Here is a 17,749-nt window from a genome sequence, read left to right as displayed (position 1 = left end):
TTGAGGGAGAAGACCCTAACGTTGCCAGGTTTGACAAAATCCGGAGAGGGATCATGGATTTGGTAACTTTCTACAAGGAAACCCTGAAGGAGAAGCAGGTGAAGAAAAGTGTGCAGTCTAGGCTTGACACTTCCTTCCACAAGTCTCCAGTACCACCTCCCACTCCTAGTCCTGGTAAGGAATTCTGAACTCTCTTAATTTATTTTGTTTACATATTGTAATATAAAATGTGTTAATTTTTTAATGTACATATAAATGTTAGTGTATTGTAACTTTATTAATTTTCATCATTTGTATTTTATTGCAGAAGTGGTGCCAAATCCAGATCCCCCCGTACTACCTGGACCCTCTGTAGCAGCCCGTTCACCTCTAGCAGGTAAGAAATTTCATTTTTCTCATTTTCATGTTGGAAATTGTTTACTACATTATGACATACATACTATGTACACTAGACTACAATGTGTTTGATGTTGCATAACCTAATATTTTTCTTTATGTATCATTCCAGACCCCTTCGATAGTGAGGATGACCCAGATGACCCTGAGCCTTTCCATGGTGTTGATGTCTCGCCCTATTCATCACGTAAGGAATCCTTAACAATTTTTTAAAATCTTTTATAAATTGCTAATAGAATTTTATAAAAAGTGTACATAAGTACACTAAGGACTACATCCACCTTATGTACCCTATCATTCTTTCCAGATCTAGATGTAGCCTCCTCAGAGCCCAAATCAGTTGATACGACTACTATGACCTCTCCAACTCCATCAGGTAAAAGAATTCTTCATTTCTTTAATTGTACATATGTCAAACAGTAAATAATACTACATATACCTATTGTGTGCAGTAGTTAATACTCTTATCATTTTTATTTTTTATCATTCCAGACTCCCAAGCACATGCAAATTCCACTCCATAGCCCAGCCACTCTCATCTACATACCATATGCCCATCCCAATAAGCAAGCCAACCACTAGAATTTGGTAAGGAAACTTTTTTTTATGAATGTTTATACATTTTATTACATATGTAATTATACTATGTACATACATAGTGTACTAATTTAGTATAAATGTAACTTTACTAATCATATGTACATTATCATTCCAGACTGACATGCACCTTGTAACGTACATAAACCAGACCTCTACATAGCCTACATCTCTTCATTTCACTAAAGGTAAGGAATTCTCCACTGTTTTTAATGTGTATAAATTGTTAATTATGTAACAGTACATTTTGTACTTAAGTGGTTACATACTGTCCTTTAATATTCTATATCATTCCATGCTGCCCATCACCTTTTCAAGCCCTCTCATCCTAGCCTGTCATCTGTATAAAGCACACTGAAGTTAGGTATGGAATTCATCTTTTTTTAGTTTTTACTGTACCTAGTACTAAACATAGCTTTCTGAAATACCTGAAATAATATAGAACTTCTATTACTGTACATACACATGCGTACTACCCTGTAATGATCCTTATCATTGCAGGCTCCCTACACATGCATACTATCTCCATCTCCATCTCCCACAACCTAGCTAACAGCTTTGACTTTCTAAAAGTTGGTAAGTATGTAAGGAATTCCTAACTAAGTTTTATACATGTTATATCTTATAAACCACTGTATGTACTACTAATATGCATAGAGGACTTACTACATATGTATTAATATATTTTTTTTACATTCCAGAATCCCAGAACCCCTAAATGATGTAGGCTATGTGGCCACAAAAAACCTTGTCCAGGGTTACATAGCACGACAACTTTAAACTAAAAGTAAGGAATTACATACATTCATTCTTTTACTCTTGATATATTCTACTTTACATATTGCATTCAAGACTTTGTGTAGTATTTTGTACTAATTGTGTACTTTTACCTTCCAGAACCACCATCTTTTGAATGAAAATAACTCCAGGTTGTACATAAAACTTCAGGAAACTACATGTAGTGTACCCAAAGGATTACAAGTAAGGTTTTTATAACTTTTTTATTAGTTTAATACATTTTTCTGACGTCGTTCCGGCTCACGACGATTTTTGGGTTACGACGCGTCTCAAGAACGGAACCCCCGTCGTAACCCGGGGACTGCCTGTACTATGTATAGTTATTTACAAAGCAAGTCCTAGCTCAACACTTGTGACTGGTTAGTTTAAAACAGAACACAATAATACAGCACTTTATTCATTTACAAAGTAAGTTCTACCTCAACACTTCTGGGAGATTGGCTTAAAACAGAATACAGTAATACAATACTTCATTCTCTTACAAAGCACGTCCTGCCACATCACCTCTGTCCGTTTAGCTTAAAATAGAATACAGTAATACAGTAGTTTAGTCATTTACAAAGCAACTCCTTGCTCAACACTTCTGACTGATTAGCCTAAAACAGAATACAGTACTTTAGTCACTTACAAAGCAAGTTCTGGCTCAACACACTGATTGGTTAGCTTAAAACAGAATAATACGCTAAAACAGTCACATGACTTTGCCTAGAATATTAAAGAACATTTTGAGATGACTTTGATTAGAAAGACTTCTTTGACATGCAGAGCAAGTACTATATATGGTTTCTCTCCCGTATGAGTTCTCATGTGTTTTGAGATCATTTCAGTGAAAAAGTCCTTTGTCACTCAGCACGGTATTTGCTTCCCTGCTGTGTTTTCTTTTTGAAAATATTTCTGTCCTACCCAAATGTCTATTTTCTTCTGCAATATAGATCTTCTGCCCACTTTGATCATCAGAGCTTGGAGAGCTGCTGTCCTCTTCCTCATACTTAATAGATCGGAATGAACAGTTCACATCAGATTCACTATGGCCAAAAGATTCTGGTTCTGCCATGACTTCTAATAAGGGGTCTGCAAATAAGAGCCTTCCATCATCTGCATTTCCAGTAAGATCCTCCTCCAAATTCTCTTTCTCTTCTTTGATTAACAGCATTTCCACAGGATGTTTCATTTACACTACTCAATTGCAGTTAAGCCCTGATGAAATTTTCCTCTGTTTCGAATACTCTGAAATAAAAAATAAACAATGAGAAAAACATGCCCTGAATAGCACCATTCATACCATAAAGAATGAGAAATTTGGAATAATTTCATGTTTTACAGTATGTGCTTATTTCAACTCTTGAAATGTGCATCCTCTGGGAAAACAAATAGTATCACAATGCAATGATCATCTGGACACAATCTGTCTCAAAGTTGGCTGACAATTACATCAGCTTTGTATTTATCACATACTATTCCCAACTTACTCAAATTTTGATGATCAAATGAACAGCACCTTTCCTTCACAAGTTAGGAGTATTATACAAATCTATTTACAGAAAAATTGCTTTTTTTTTCTTAGAAGAATTTCAAGTGCATTTTGAGGTAGAAAAGGCTACTTAGACTCTCAGTGCATATAAATAATTTCTATCTAGTTGAGTTTCACTGTGACTTTTGAGAAGAACATGGGATAGGGTTATATAAACTCCTCCTTCAGCTAGGCAAATACTACAAAGCTTCTTCAAATACTAACGCCATAAAAATCAATTTTAAGCCATATGGTGCCTTTTGTAAAAACCTACTCAAAACTGTACAAATTTACTCTACACAAATCATTTACAGTTTAACCCTTAGTGGACAAAAATGCTCACACAAATAGTAATAACAGGTTTTGGGTGGTGGACAGAGTGACTCATGGCGAGGAATTAATTACGCACCATTCTGTTTGAAGATTTAGCGGGAATCTTTCATGATGAAAAGTATGGGTCATAAATGAGAGTATGGCAACTCTATAGTCACCGTATAATCTCTCGGGGAAAGGCAGCCACCGGCCAGTCTTGTCTTAAGACGTGGCCAGCATGTCACACAATACTTCGTGACGCATTTCTCGTCCCGAAGAAGTGAGCACGAGACGTAAAACTTCCCAGAGAACTTTGACTCAAGAAATATCGCATCAACTTGTCATATGAAATGTAAGACGGCAAGTTTGTCAATTCAGATAGTGAAAATGAGGAAAGCAATGAAGATATCTTAAGAGGAATTAGGAAGTTTTGATGACGATGGTGATGATGATGATGATCATGATCCTAGTTATCAACAAGAAACAATAATACAACATGAAAGTGATGCAGAAAGCAACAGCAGTGATGAATGTAAACTGAAGGAGTGGAGCAGTCGCAAGGTTCTCTCCAAGCTGGTGGCTTGGGAATGGCACCATTGCATAAACCTGGTGGCCCACCAACCTAGCAGTCTGAAAACACAAAGGTGAGTAGGAGAATAGGTACCAGCTCTCTGGCTGGGGAGTTAAACAGTGGGCCTAGCGACACAATGGCCATGTGTCTTCGGCATTGGGACCTGTCCCCAAGTGGCTGTCAGCCAAAGAAACAGGAGATAAGCACCAGCCCTATGAGCCTCACAGAGGCCCAGGAGGACTTTAACTTGAAAAGACAGAATGATGGGAAGAAGGTCTTTTCGCCGATATGGGAAGCATGGTAGGCATTCCCGGTCTTGGTCTCACAGTGGCAGTACTGTTCTGATACATGATGTACGGGTTAGAACTCCCCAATTTGATGATGGTTGGACTTATGGACGTGACTACGAATGAAATTATTACAGTTCTCTTGATTTGTGGACTCGTGCATTCACAGATTTCTCTATGAACCATATCTACCCATTATTCATGGGAAATTCGCATTATTTTTCTGAGAAATATCCACAAATTCCTGGTTTTTTTTTATAAATTTCATCATAAAATACACATTTTGTGATAAAACTATTAAGAAAACCAGGTATAAACATTTTTAGTGGGATTTTTCTCAAGTTTCAACTAACAAAATGGACATTTTTATGCATTTTTTATGGGGTTTCCACCATTCGCAGATTCTAGCTATTTGTGCGGGTTTTTTTTGTATGCATCCCCCACAAATATGGGGGGGGACACTGTATGTGTATTCTGGAATGGTAGGAAAAACAATGGAATGTAACTTGGGTATCGGACGTGAAGAATTGGACTACTTCAGGTTGTTTTTAGAAGACAAAGTTGTTCAAGTCAGTCAACAAAACGGACCATTACCATACGCAAGGAGTCACAGCCAGGGAACAAGGCAGCAGGAGTAAGATGAAGAAATGATTAGATGTCAGCTTTGTAGAGTTCTAGAGAGAGAGAGAGAGATTCACTTTCACACAGTTTCAATTGTTTTAAGCTGGATGCTGATATGAGGGAGAAAGTTTCAATTTTTGTTGGGGAATTTTAGTTATAGGAATGTGAGGATTTTAATTTTACTAAAATAATTTTGAAGATTTTATGTTAACTAAAATACCTTTGTAATTTGCATATCAATACTAGGAATATTTTGTCATTTACGTATCAGTTGGCTAGAATTTCATTCACTAAATATCTGCTAGTATGAAAAAAATATTTTACTTTAAATTTTCTTGTTGTCTCAATTATAACACTATTTGAGAAGGAGGAATAGAAGAATGCATGGAAGAGAGAGAGAGAGAGAGAGAGAGAGAGAGAGAGAGAGAGAGAGAGAGAGAGAGAGAGAGAGAGAGAGAGAGAGATGAGAGAGAATAGAGAAGCAATGAGAGAGAGAGAGAGAGAGAGAGAGACAGAGAGAGAGAGAGAGAGAGAGAGAGAGAGAGAGAAGAGGAGAGACGGAGAGAGATGAGAGAGAGAGAGAGAGAGAGAGGGAGAGAGAGAGATGGAGAGAGAGAGAGAGAGAGAGAGAGAGAGAGAGAGAGAGAACTTGGCATCGGTGAAAAGGCTCGGACCAAGTCAAGACTCCCTTCAGTCAGCCAAGCTCCTTGCTTACTGTCAGCAGAAATATTACTTTCAACTCGCTGTAAAGAGCACAGAAAATATTTTAGAATTCTTTCTTTTAAACATTGTGTATTTGCATGACATTCTCTTGCCAGTGATGTTATTTTCTTAAAATTATGCCGACCTCAAAGCTTACCTGTGTGGGGTGCTGCATGCTGATAAATTACCCCGTCCACTAAGGGTTAATAGCCTTGCATATATCATCACATAGCTTAGTAACTAGGGTAATTTTATAACAAAATCCCTGATATGTATCTTATACCATTATATTGTATTATACTAAACTAAAATATATATTATAGAATACTAAACAAAAAAACTTTATATGCTTAACATAACTGTGATAATTAGAAAATATATCACTACATGAGAAAATGATATATTTATAATAAAATAAGGTTTTATCCATATTTACCAAACAATTATTCAGCTGTAGGATCCCTACCGTGGCCAGACCAAAATTCAAACTTTTGTGGTGGCGCCACCATCGCTAGTGTAGGTAACCAGTTACCGACCACTTTCGGTAAACAAGTATGCCGACATTGCACCCCTCAATTAGATTTCGCCCACTAACTCCACCTTTGGAGAAGAGAGGGGCTTGAATCATATACTAATTGCTTGGTAAGTATGAATAAAACCTCATTTTATTATAAAAATATAATTTTCTTTCAGGGTCTTACCAAGCAATTATTCAGTTGATTCCATACTGTAAAGTGAAGGTAGTGGAGATAACACCTGAAAATAATGTCAATTCTCACACAGGGTTAAAGTGTGATAGAACAGGACATATGTTTGTCTTACCTTACCTTGTAAGTGACTGCAGGTGAGTACTGAGTTTGTCCGCCAGCACGTTCATCTTTCTCTGAACAAAGCGTGGATTAAGACTTATATGAGGTTCTTCTGCCCATAGAAGAAGAAGATCCCATGCCTTCGTAAACAAAGTGAATGAGCGAGTCCCTCCCTGTTTCTGAATGTACAATAGGGCTGTGGAGTTGTCTGAATGAATGGCCACCACCTAACCTTCAACTAGGTGCACAAACTCTTGAAGGCCCAGGAACACTGCCAGAAGCACCTTGACATTGATGTGTAAGAAGAACTATAGAGTCCTCGAGTGCAGCCTTCCTAATTTCACAAACTTCTCCCAGCAGACTCAAACACCAAACTGCCGAGCATGATAGACTGGTAAGGAACTGCTGAACCAACAGAAGGCACGACTCCACTTTTTGCGAGGACAGAAAAGCCCGAAAGGCCTGAGTGTCCATTGTCAACCCCAAATACAGAATCCTCTGAGAAGGAATAATTTGGGATTTAGACATATTTATTACAGTACCCAACTTTTGGATCATGCAGTCCTCTTTAGGTCCTCAACACGCTGACTCTCCAAACAGGAACAGAGGAGCCAGTTGTCTAGATAAAGAGATGCAGTTAACCCCATCAAACGAAGCCACTGTCTTGGGGGGGATTCAGAACCCTAGAGAAAACCCATGGCACTGTCGACAGGCGGAAGCACAGAGCTCAAAACTGAAAGCTCTTGTTCTGAAAAACAAATCGAAGGTACTCCCTGGAGTCTTGATGGATTGGGACACGGAAGAAGGCGTCCTGCATTTCGAGGGATACCATCCAATCCACTGACGAAGCAAGGCAAGTACGGAACTCGGCGTCTCCATCTTGATCTTGGATTTCAGAACAAAACAGTTCAAGGTGAACAGGCCTCCAGGCCCCCCCATGCTTTGGGGACTACAAACAGCCTGTTGTAGAACCCCTCCAACGTGTTGGTGACCCTTCTACTGAATGTTTGTGAATAAAGGATTCCACTTCCTCCTCGAGCACCAAAAACCTTTCCGAGCCAACGAAGTATGCCGTTAATACGATGGGGACTTGTAAAGGAGTGTCTTTTCCCTGAAAGGAATGGCATAGCCCAGATGTAAAACTTGAATAACCCAGGCTTCTGCACCCCTGTTCTTCCACTCCTCCCAAAACTGGTGCAGCCTGTCGCCTACGGGGTGCCAAGGACAGAAACATGACTTGTTAGCAGGCTTAGCTGTGGCTCTTGACATGGACTTACAAGGTGGGTAAAGGTTGGTACGAGGTCTGGTAAATTGGCGAGACTTTCCCACCCCGAAAATCCTGCTTCTGAAGCAGCAAAATGGACATACCAGGGATCACAACTGCAGTGGAGGAATTAGGGCGCTTAGTGGATCGTACAAGCAAATCTGTAGCGGACTTCTTTCCGAGTGCAGAGGATATCTTGCACTGCACCTTCAGGAAATAGGTGTAACTTACCAAGAGGGGAGAACACGAGACCAGACTTCTGGGTTGTCGTCACCTTTAGTAGTAAATGAGCACCAAAGCTTGCGCTTCTTTTAACACTCCCATGGTGAACAAGGAAGCTATTTCATCTGCATCATCTCTAACAGCCTTGTCAGAGCAGGAAAGAACTCCCACCAAGTCCTCCCAAAGATCATCTGAAAGCGAAGGGAAGTCCTCCGACTTCCACGCCAACGCTTCAAATGACCAGTCCATAAATAAAGATTTCCAAGACCTTAAAGAGATTGCGAACCAGATGGTTGATCTCCGACGAGGAAAAGAACATCTTCGCAGCCTAAAACGCTGGTCTCCTATTCCTGCCTACAAGGCCTGAGAAGTCCCCCTGGGAGGAGGCAGACACGCCCAAGGAAAAAGGAGCTTTCCTGGTTGCGTAGAAACTGTAACGCTTCATTAGGAGCAAAGGAGGGAAGGCAAAAGATGCTTTGCCTTGTTCCCTCTTAGCAGACAGCCACTCATCCATATAGCAAAGAACCTTCCTAGCTGCAGAGGAGAGGACCAACTTAGCAATGAGATCTTCTGACTGTTTCTTTTTCTTCATGAGGAAGATCAAAGGAGGCAAACTAGGAGTGGCAGGTGCCAAATGGTCCGGAAAATAACCCTAAAGAAACCTCACTAAAGAAGCGTATCTTGTTGGAGGTTGAGCTGTGTCCTGCTCTAAATCCTGCTCTTGCTCTTCATTCTCTGAAGACACAAGTGACAGGGGCAGTTCTTCCTTCTTTGACGGCGGCGTCTTACCCTTAAAGAAGGACTACAACTCTTTGAAGTTCTGTTGAAAAGGAAAGCCAAAATACCATCCAAATGAAGATGAAGAAGGTCCACAGAGCTACTGATGTTACCTGGGAGCCGGCACAAATCCAACTGAGGGGTGCGATGTCGTCATAACTGTTTACCATAAACGGTTGGTAACTGGTTACCTACACTAGCAATGCCGGCGCCACCGTGAGAGTTTTAATTTTGGTCTGCCCTGGTAGGGACCCTACAGTTGAATAATTGCTTGGTAAGACCCTGAATAAAATTATTCATTACTAAAAATATTAAACAAAATTGACTTCAATATCATCAAAGTCAGTTATTTTATAAATCACCAAAATTCCTGAGATAGAAAATTTAGCATTATATTATATTATATTATATTGGTTGGACTATGTACTTTGATTATAAATACGAATAACACAAGATGTCAGAAAAAATCTTAAGACATACAATAAAACCAGTTATGATGCAAATAACTAGACAATAAAAAAGGGAAAACTATTGCATTTTATATATTAATGGAACAGATGTTTTTAAGCTAAGACTGATCACAATATAATTAAAAACACGACATTTTTTTAAAGAAAAATGTATTATTCCCTAACCATAGAAACCTGGAGTCCTTTACTTAGGATAGATTGCAGTTCAGCTGAAACTACCAGCTAATACATTCTTTTATATACCGAGGTAGTAATTACCGGGCCGGTAGTTACCTGCCCGGTGTTGGGGAAGCACCGCCTCCCCACCAGCTCACTGAGTCGTCACTTTGATTACAGACAGGACTTTGATGGTGACCCCTGAATCAAGGGGGTGGACTTTAGGTTTGTATGGTTAGGGAAAAATGCATTTTACTTTCAAAAATGTCCTTTGTTCCTACACCGTATACAAACCTTCCATCCTTTACTTAGGAGACTCATCCTAAGGTGGGGATGGAAGTCCTGTCTTGCTGGCTGAGAATGGAACTCGGGATGCCAGGACCCGGGCTTATAGCTCAGGGTCGTGGATTCTTCATCCCGCGAGCCATGGTAAATGCGACCTGATGGCTGACGGCCTGAGTATCAAAGACATGAGCGTAGAACTCTCTCTGGCAACCAAAACCAGGCTATATAATTATTTTAGTACAGATATTTTCCATATCTGTAAATAAACCCATGACCCAAGGGGTCATTGACGAATTAGGAGAGTGATCAATAGCCATAACAAAAAGTAAAACTAGACCATGCCATGCAATGCTTGCAGTGGCCTGGTTGCATTTGTCTGTATAAACAATTATCATCTCTTGTAAACAGGTCACAAAACCTTCCATGGGAAGCTGTTGACCTATTCACCTGTAGCGGAAACACGACTTCCGAGCCGTATGGCTACGTACTTGTTATTCTTGTAAACGCTGAGATAGCTAGTGTTAAGCTATCGATGCGACCCTCTGTAAAGTTAGTTCTACCTAAATTCTCAAACTGAGCGGTCATCTGACCAACCTTTCCAATACTCCAGTGATGGAGCAGAGAAATAAAGTTGTTAAGAAGTTAACTCAGGAAGTTTGAGTCATCTCCCCAATTCTGAAGAAGAACAAAATCTACTTGATGTCACTTCAACGAGAAAGGGAAAGAACCACAATGCTTGCGCATCACAGTCGCAAGAATAGACATATAACTGATCTCCGTCCTATACCATTGTAAGTGGTGGACCGAAGACAGTTAAATAATGGTGGCAGCCGTCTACATCTACCATCTACCGAAGCAAATGGAATCATCGAGAATGTAACTAATCAGAAGTAAAACAGAAGGAACAGGATCTTCAATCAACATAGGCAACTGTAAACATCCTACGAACACCAAGAAATGTCCTTCATCGAGACGTATTCAAGCAGCTAAATCAACGTTTAGAGAACGACTTTCATCACATATCTTCAAGAATCAAACCGGACATGAATGCAGCATCGGATCTTCAATGGGAAGCGAAACATTCAACAAATAAGCAACGCACGACCAGAAGCCAAGGCGAAGATATTGGGTCAAGCGCGGAGCAACGAGAGAGAGAGAGAGGCTGTGACGTCATCACAACACAACAGTCTTCCTGCATATATACTAAAGCTAAGTACATCCTTTATCCATTCAGGTTTTGTCAGTGAAGTGTTTTACATCACGAGTCAATCGTCCATTATTCCTGGGGTGAGTTATACGTAGTCTTAATCTTCCTTCATTGCAGGAATCTGTCTTCAACTACGAATTCTCGCCTGCAGAATTTTTGTCTCTTTGTTGCTAATTTCTCTTTCTTCCAGAAGTTCTCCAGAAATAACTTTATCACATTATCTGTCTTTAATATTATCATTTTGGGAGACTTTACTATAATCTGCAACACATCTTTATTTTATATTGCATATGCGTTTACGCAGTGGACGTGTGTACTCATATAGATACTTTGATAGGATTGCAAGGAATCGTAGTGATAAGAAAAAAGCAAAAGTGAACATGGCAACCACTGTTGTTACACTAGTGAGTCCAAGGTCAGCGATAGTTCCTTTTCAAGGTCGGGTCAATGGGTTCCTGCCTCAAAACATCGAGTCATGGATCTCATCAGTAGATGCTCATTTAAACGCAAAATGCATCACAGACCCATCTGTACAATTACAGGAAGCTAAAAGCTTCATAGACTTTGCTAAAGGAGATGCAAGTGCATATCTTAGAGGAGTCTCTTTCCATGAGGTGGTTACATGGGACGATTTCAAAGTTAGGCTACGTGCTATATATGGCGATGAAGAAGCCTTAGACGTAGTTTTGGCTTTAAGGAACATCCTTAATCACACCTCTATGACTCAGCTTAATGTAGAACGGGCAGCAGTAATTGCCGACCGGCTAAATGAATATCAAGATAACTTACGTAACTCCACTTGGGTTACAAGAGCCAATATCGCCGTGAAAGATTTCATACGGTTGATATACTTGACTTGCATGACAGTTATGTTGCCTGAAGCTTTAGTGCGGTGTTTTGACAAAAAGCTAACGCCCGACAGTACGGAACTAGATGTATATAAACAGATAAAAAAAGCACATGTCTAAGTGTACTGACCTCGATCCCTTGCTTACTCAAGTTTTTGCAAAAAATTAAAATAAGCCACAACATCGTTTGACACAACTAGCTGAGATGGACCACACGTCAAAGACTTATGCAGAGGGGAATCTGCGTTTCTACGTGTTGCTGGCCGTGATATGCGTTACGGTGGTGATTCTCATCGCCGCTAACATATTTGCCTGGCGTAGGTTGAGGCGAACACAGATGGATCTTCAGAGGAACTTCGTGCCACGCCCAGACAACACTCCTATCGCGTTAAAAGGGTTTACCGTTAGAGCCATTTGAAATTGGCCATTTCACTTGACTCGGAGGAAAATTGTCTGGAAATGAGTTGTGTGTGAAAAGCGATCCGTACGCTGGCAATATGTATGACAAGAAACTCCGAGACATTGCATTTCATTATATATCTATATAATTATAAATATGAACAGTTAAAACAATACCATTATGGGCACCTAATAAAATATTGAAGCCCTATATATTAAAATGTCGGTGCGTGTACGTACCTGGAATCTATATCTTGTGCACAATCATATGAATTATATATCTATATCCTTATCCGGTAACACCTATTCTTAAACAGTTACCCATTATCATATATGAATTATGTATCTTTATCGGGTAACACCTATTTTTAAACAGTTACCTATTATTATAACCATTCATGTATACATGCTAACCTTTTATCTTATATGGTACCACCGTTTCATTTAATGATATTATGCATTTTAGAATGTAATTCTTATGTCATGCAATTATCGACAGAACTATAGTACTTTCTGTTGTGTATGTATCCTCATGACTATGCATTTATCTTAAACATGGATCTGTATTTTCTATGCATTATTCTTTACTTATGAGTATGTCTATTATGTATGTATTTTTTTACATATAATTTTTGCATATTATTCCTTAATCACTTGATTATGGCTATGACTTAAGATCACACTCCTATGAAACATATTTAACGTAAGTTATAATGTTCAGTGCTTGGCTGGTAGCTGACCGAGCTAATGTAATGCACTACATTATTTTAATAGAGATATTTTCCATATCTGTAAATAAACCCATGACCCAAGGGGTCATTGGCGAATTAGGAGTGATCAATAGCCAGAACAAAATGTAAAACTAGACCATGCCATGCAATGCTTGCAGTGGCCTGGTTGCATTTGTCTGTATAAACAATTATCTCCTCTTGTAAACAGGTCACATGACTTCCGAGCCGTATGGCTACGTACTTGTTAGTCTTGTAAACGCTGAAATAGCTAGTGCTAAGCTATCGATGCGACCCTCTGTAAAGTTAGTTCTACCTAAATTCTCAAACTGAGCGGTCATTGACCAACCTTTCCTATACTCCAGTGATGGAACAGAGAAATAAAGTTGTTAAGAAGTTAACTCAGGAAGTTTGAGTCATCCCCCAAATTCTGAAGAAGAATAAAATCTACTTGATGTCACTTCAACGAGAAAGGGAAAGAACCACAATGCTTGCATATCACAGTCGCAAGAATAGACATATAACTGATCTCCGTCCTATACCATTGTAAGTGGTGGACCGAAGACAGTTAAATTTGGTGGGACCATACAAGTAAAGGACTTTAGGTTTGTATGGTTAGGGAAAAATACATTTTACTTTCAAAAATGTCCTTTGTTCCTACACCGTATACAAACCTTCCATCCTTTACTTAGGAGACTCATCCTAAGGTGGGGATGGAAGTCCTGTCTCGCTGGCTGAGAATGGAACTCGGGATGCCAGGACCCGGGCTTATAGCTCAGGGTCGTGGATCCTTCATCCCGCGAGCCATGGTAAATGCGACCTGATGGCTGACGGCCTGAGTATCACACTCCCCGTCAGAAAGGTGTGCGGAGACTGACTTCTGTGTGTCTGCAGAAAAACCACTCGTCGGACATGGAATGCTTACCAGTATCAAAATCGGTGCCGGTGAATGGGGTTTCGATGCTGTGGCCCCAAGTAAGGGGAAAAGGTGAAAAGAAAATAGGCTGGTCATACACTCTCACATTCCCCCCCAAAGCCTGATACGGAACCTTGATCCTCAATTCGATACTTCCGACCTCTGAGGGCACAGAGGCAGCTAAAACACCTGCTGAGCGGCTACCACAGGACCAAGGTCAGTTGTGTTGACGTAGCTGTGGGTACAGTCTCTAAGGTAGAACCTGGTGAAGGTGGAAAGGCGAGACCATGTGCCAGCTTCCATCACCTGGGTAACAGAGAGGTTCTTCTTGAAGGCAAGAGATGTGCTCATTCCACGCACATCATGAGCCTTCACTCGACTGGTACCAGCAAATGGAGAAGAGGGAGGGGAGAGGGTACGACAAATTACCTCTTGAATCAAATGTGAAATGGTATTCCTCGTAAACCTCTTCTTTGACGGGCCCGTACTTACAAAGAGATGTTGTAAGGTAGGTTGAGTAGAGCTGGTCCATTGGAGATAGTGCCTCAGTGTTCTCAGAGGTCAGAGAAGTAGCTTATCTGGGTCTTCGGTTACTGTGCTCAGGCTCACAACCTGGAACAAAGAAAACTGAGATTCAACCTGGGCTGGATTCTGGGTTTTCGCAACAAACTCAAGGACGAAGTTCAAGCAAGCATTGTTCCAGCACTCAGTATGAGCGGCAGTATAAGCTAGGCCATGAAGCTCGCTGACTCGCTTGGAGAAAGCAAGGGCGAGAAGAAAAACCATTTTCAGGGTGAGATCCCTATCAGATGCCAGGGATAACGGTTCATACGGAGCTCTCTTCAGACCTGAGGACAGCAACAATGTCCCAGAGAGGATGCTTTGCCAATACCGGAGTGCAACCCTGTTCAAAGATTTGTATGAGCATAGAGAGTTCCTCCAAGGAAGAGAGATCGATTCCCTTCAGTCTGAAGACTTGGCTAAAGGCCGAGCGACAGCCTTATACTGCCGAGACCGAAAGGAGCTTCTCTCTCCAGAGGTAGAGTAAGAAGTCGGCAATCAAGGAGATAGAGGCTCTGAGAGGAGAACAGCCTCTCTGACGGCACCAACCACAGAAGATGGCCCACTTGGTCTGATAGCCAGATGTTGAGGACTTCCTGAGGTATAGTGACATTGCTGTTGAAGCCTCTCGCGAAAAGTCTTTCGCTGTGAGGAGCTGCTGGTAACCTACACGCGTGAAGATGTAAAAAGCTTACCGCATTGTGGAAGATCCTCACATGTGGTTGGCATAGGAGGTCGGGGAGTGGCAGAAGTACTCTCAGTCTCTACTAGCAAATGTAGAAGGTCTGGGTATCATTCTCCGTGAGACCATTTCGGTGCTACTACTAGCATCATGGACAGGGAAGGTGTAGATCGCACTCGATTCAACACCTGCCTGATCAGGCAAAATGGCGGAAAAACATAGACGTCTAGGCCGTCCCAGGGGTGCTGGAACACGTCCTCAAACGCTGCCACCGGATCTGGAACTGGATAGCAGTAAATCGGTAACTTCCAATTTAGAGCAGTAGCAAACATGTCTATCGTTTGGGAACCCCTCAAAGTCAAGACTTTGTTCCGAGGAGTCAAAGACTATACAGAGCCAACAACCTGTATCCTCCTGCTCAGATTGTCTGCCATGATGTTCCGTTGCCTAGAATGAACTGAGCTGTCAACCCTACCGAGTTGAGAGCTGCCCATTCATGAATCCACACTGCTAGTTGGCATAGCTGCAGAGACACAGCACCGGCTTGACGGTTCACGTATGCCACTACGGTGGTGTTGTCGCTCATCAGCACCACCGAGTGACCTGTAAGAGGAGAGCTGAAGTGCTGGAGTGCCAGGAAGGCAGTTCGAAGTTCCAGCACATTGATATGACCTTGACGTTCCTGGTCGGACCATAGGCCCGAAGCCAGGTGTTGCAATAGGTGCGCGCCCAATCCTTCCTTGGATGCGTCCATAAATAGGAGCAGATCGGGTAGACGAGACTGGAGAGGGGAGCCCCTCAACAGGTTCACATCGTCCAGCCACCACTCAAGATTGGAGGGCATTTTCTCCTCCACTGGGACTAGTTTGTGAGGAGAATCGTGACTTTGCGACCAACAATTCTTCAGACCTCACTAAAAGGATCGAAGGTGCATCCGACCGTTTGGAACAAGGCATTCCAGCGAGGTCAGATGTCCCAGCAACTGTTGCCACTGATGTGCTGGCAGCTGCGACTGTCGAAGGAAGGGCAGAGCGACACTTCAGAAGCGTTCCAGTATTTCCAGTGTCGGAAAGGATTTCCCTGCAACAGTGTTGAGGATCATTCCGAGATACACCGGTTGTTAAGAGGGCTCTAGAGAGGATTTCTTGCGGTTCTCCATGATCCCAAGATCGTGACAAAACGCCAGAACCCTGCTTCGGTGGAGACGAATGAGTTCCATCGAGGGCGCCAGTATCAGCCAATCGTCTAGGTAATGCAATAGACAAATGCCTTGGCAATGAGCCCATGTCGACACTAGGGTGAACACCCGAGTGAAGACTTGCGGAGCTGTGGAGAAACCAAAACATAGGACCCTGAATTGGAACACTGTCCACTAAAAAAAGACGAAGATACTTCCTGGACAACGGATGGATTGGGATCTGGAAGTATGCGTCTTTTGGGTCAATCGTCACTATGTAATCCAGAGGACGAATGGCCTGTCTGACCGTGCTGGGGGTCTCCATCCTGAACGGGGTTTGCTGAACGAACTCATTCAGGGCTGAGAGGTCGATGACCGGTCTCCAGCCTCCAGACGCCTTCTTTACAAGAAAGAGTCGACTGAAGAAGCTTAGACTCGTTGAGGACCTCCTGGAGAGCATCCCTCCCCAGCATGTCCTGGACTTCCACCTGAAGGGCGAGATCCTCCTTTGATTCCTGATGATAGGATGATGATGTCTTCGGGGGTCGAATCAGAGGAGGGGGAGAGTTGATGAACGGGACGCGATACCAGTGTCGGTGGACGGTGTTAGCACCCAATCCTCCGCCTCGTGGTACTGCCACCTCGTCCATCTGGCTCGCAGGCATCCCCCCACAGGTGGCAGAGTGAGGGAGGTGCCCTCCTCACTGGTGGCGGCAGACTCTCTTCCTCTTGCCGCGTTTGCCCAAGACCACCGAGATACAAGGCCAGTTCCATGTTTTGTGACATAAGCAAGGATGTGCTGCCAGACGAAAGAAATGTACCCAAAACCTCACCAGTTATTAATTTCCTTACTTTTCTTGCCAACACTAATTAGTGTACACCAAATAATACTTACTCAAAACACAAGTTATGCGATTAATATAAAATACTGAACAAAAACAATTTATTTAGTTACAACAGTGTACTGTGTATACCAAAGAACAAACATGTTAATCGTTATTAAAAAAATATTTAATATTAATAGTCAAATTGCAAGACAGCAGTGCACTGGTTTACATCACAAAAAAAAAACATGGTTCATTCTACCATCTGTGAATGAAATAATTCTCTTATACAGTAATTATTTGGTAGTTAACTCCTGATGATAGGATGATGATGTCTTCGGGGGTCGAATCAGAGGAGGGGGAGAGTTGATGAACGGGACGCGATACCAGTGTCGGTGGACGGTGTTAGCACCCAATCCTCCGCCTCGTGGTACTGCCACCTCGTCCATCTGGCTCGCAGGCATCCCCCCACAGGTGGCAGAGTGAGGGAGGTGCCCTCCTCACTGGTGGCGGCAGACTCTCTTCCTCTTGCCGCGTTTGCCCAAGACCACCGAGATACAAGGCCAGTTCCATGTTTTGTGACATAAGCAAGGATGTGCTGCCAGACGAAAGAAATGTACCCAAAACCTC

General features: G+C 41.9%; 1 protein-coding gene across 2 annotated transcripts in view; it reads right to left on the bottom strand.

Moving 5' to 3' along the window:
• Positions 1 to 2,169: 2,169 nt before the first annotated feature.
• The window catches only part of LOC135199256 (uncharacterized), a 155,619-nt gene continuing 140,039 nt past the window's right edge, over positions 2,170 to 17,749 (bottom strand). For both annotated transcript variants that reach the window (XM_064227145.1, XM_064227144.1), the window contains one exon: positions 2,170 to 3,018. The gene's annotated coding sequence lies outside the window, so the exon portion shown is untranslated. The remainder of the gene's footprint in view (positions 3,019 to 17,749) is intronic.

The sequence above is a fragment of the Macrobrachium nipponense genome, chromosome 25 (genome assembly GCF_015104395.2).
Source record: "Macrobrachium nipponense isolate FS-2020 chromosome 25, ASM1510439v2, whole genome shotgun sequence".
Classification (NCBI taxonomy): domain Eukaryota; kingdom Metazoa; phylum Arthropoda; class Malacostraca; order Decapoda; family Palaemonidae; genus Macrobrachium; species Macrobrachium nipponense.
This window is presented reverse-complemented; position numbering and strand designations above follow the sequence as displayed.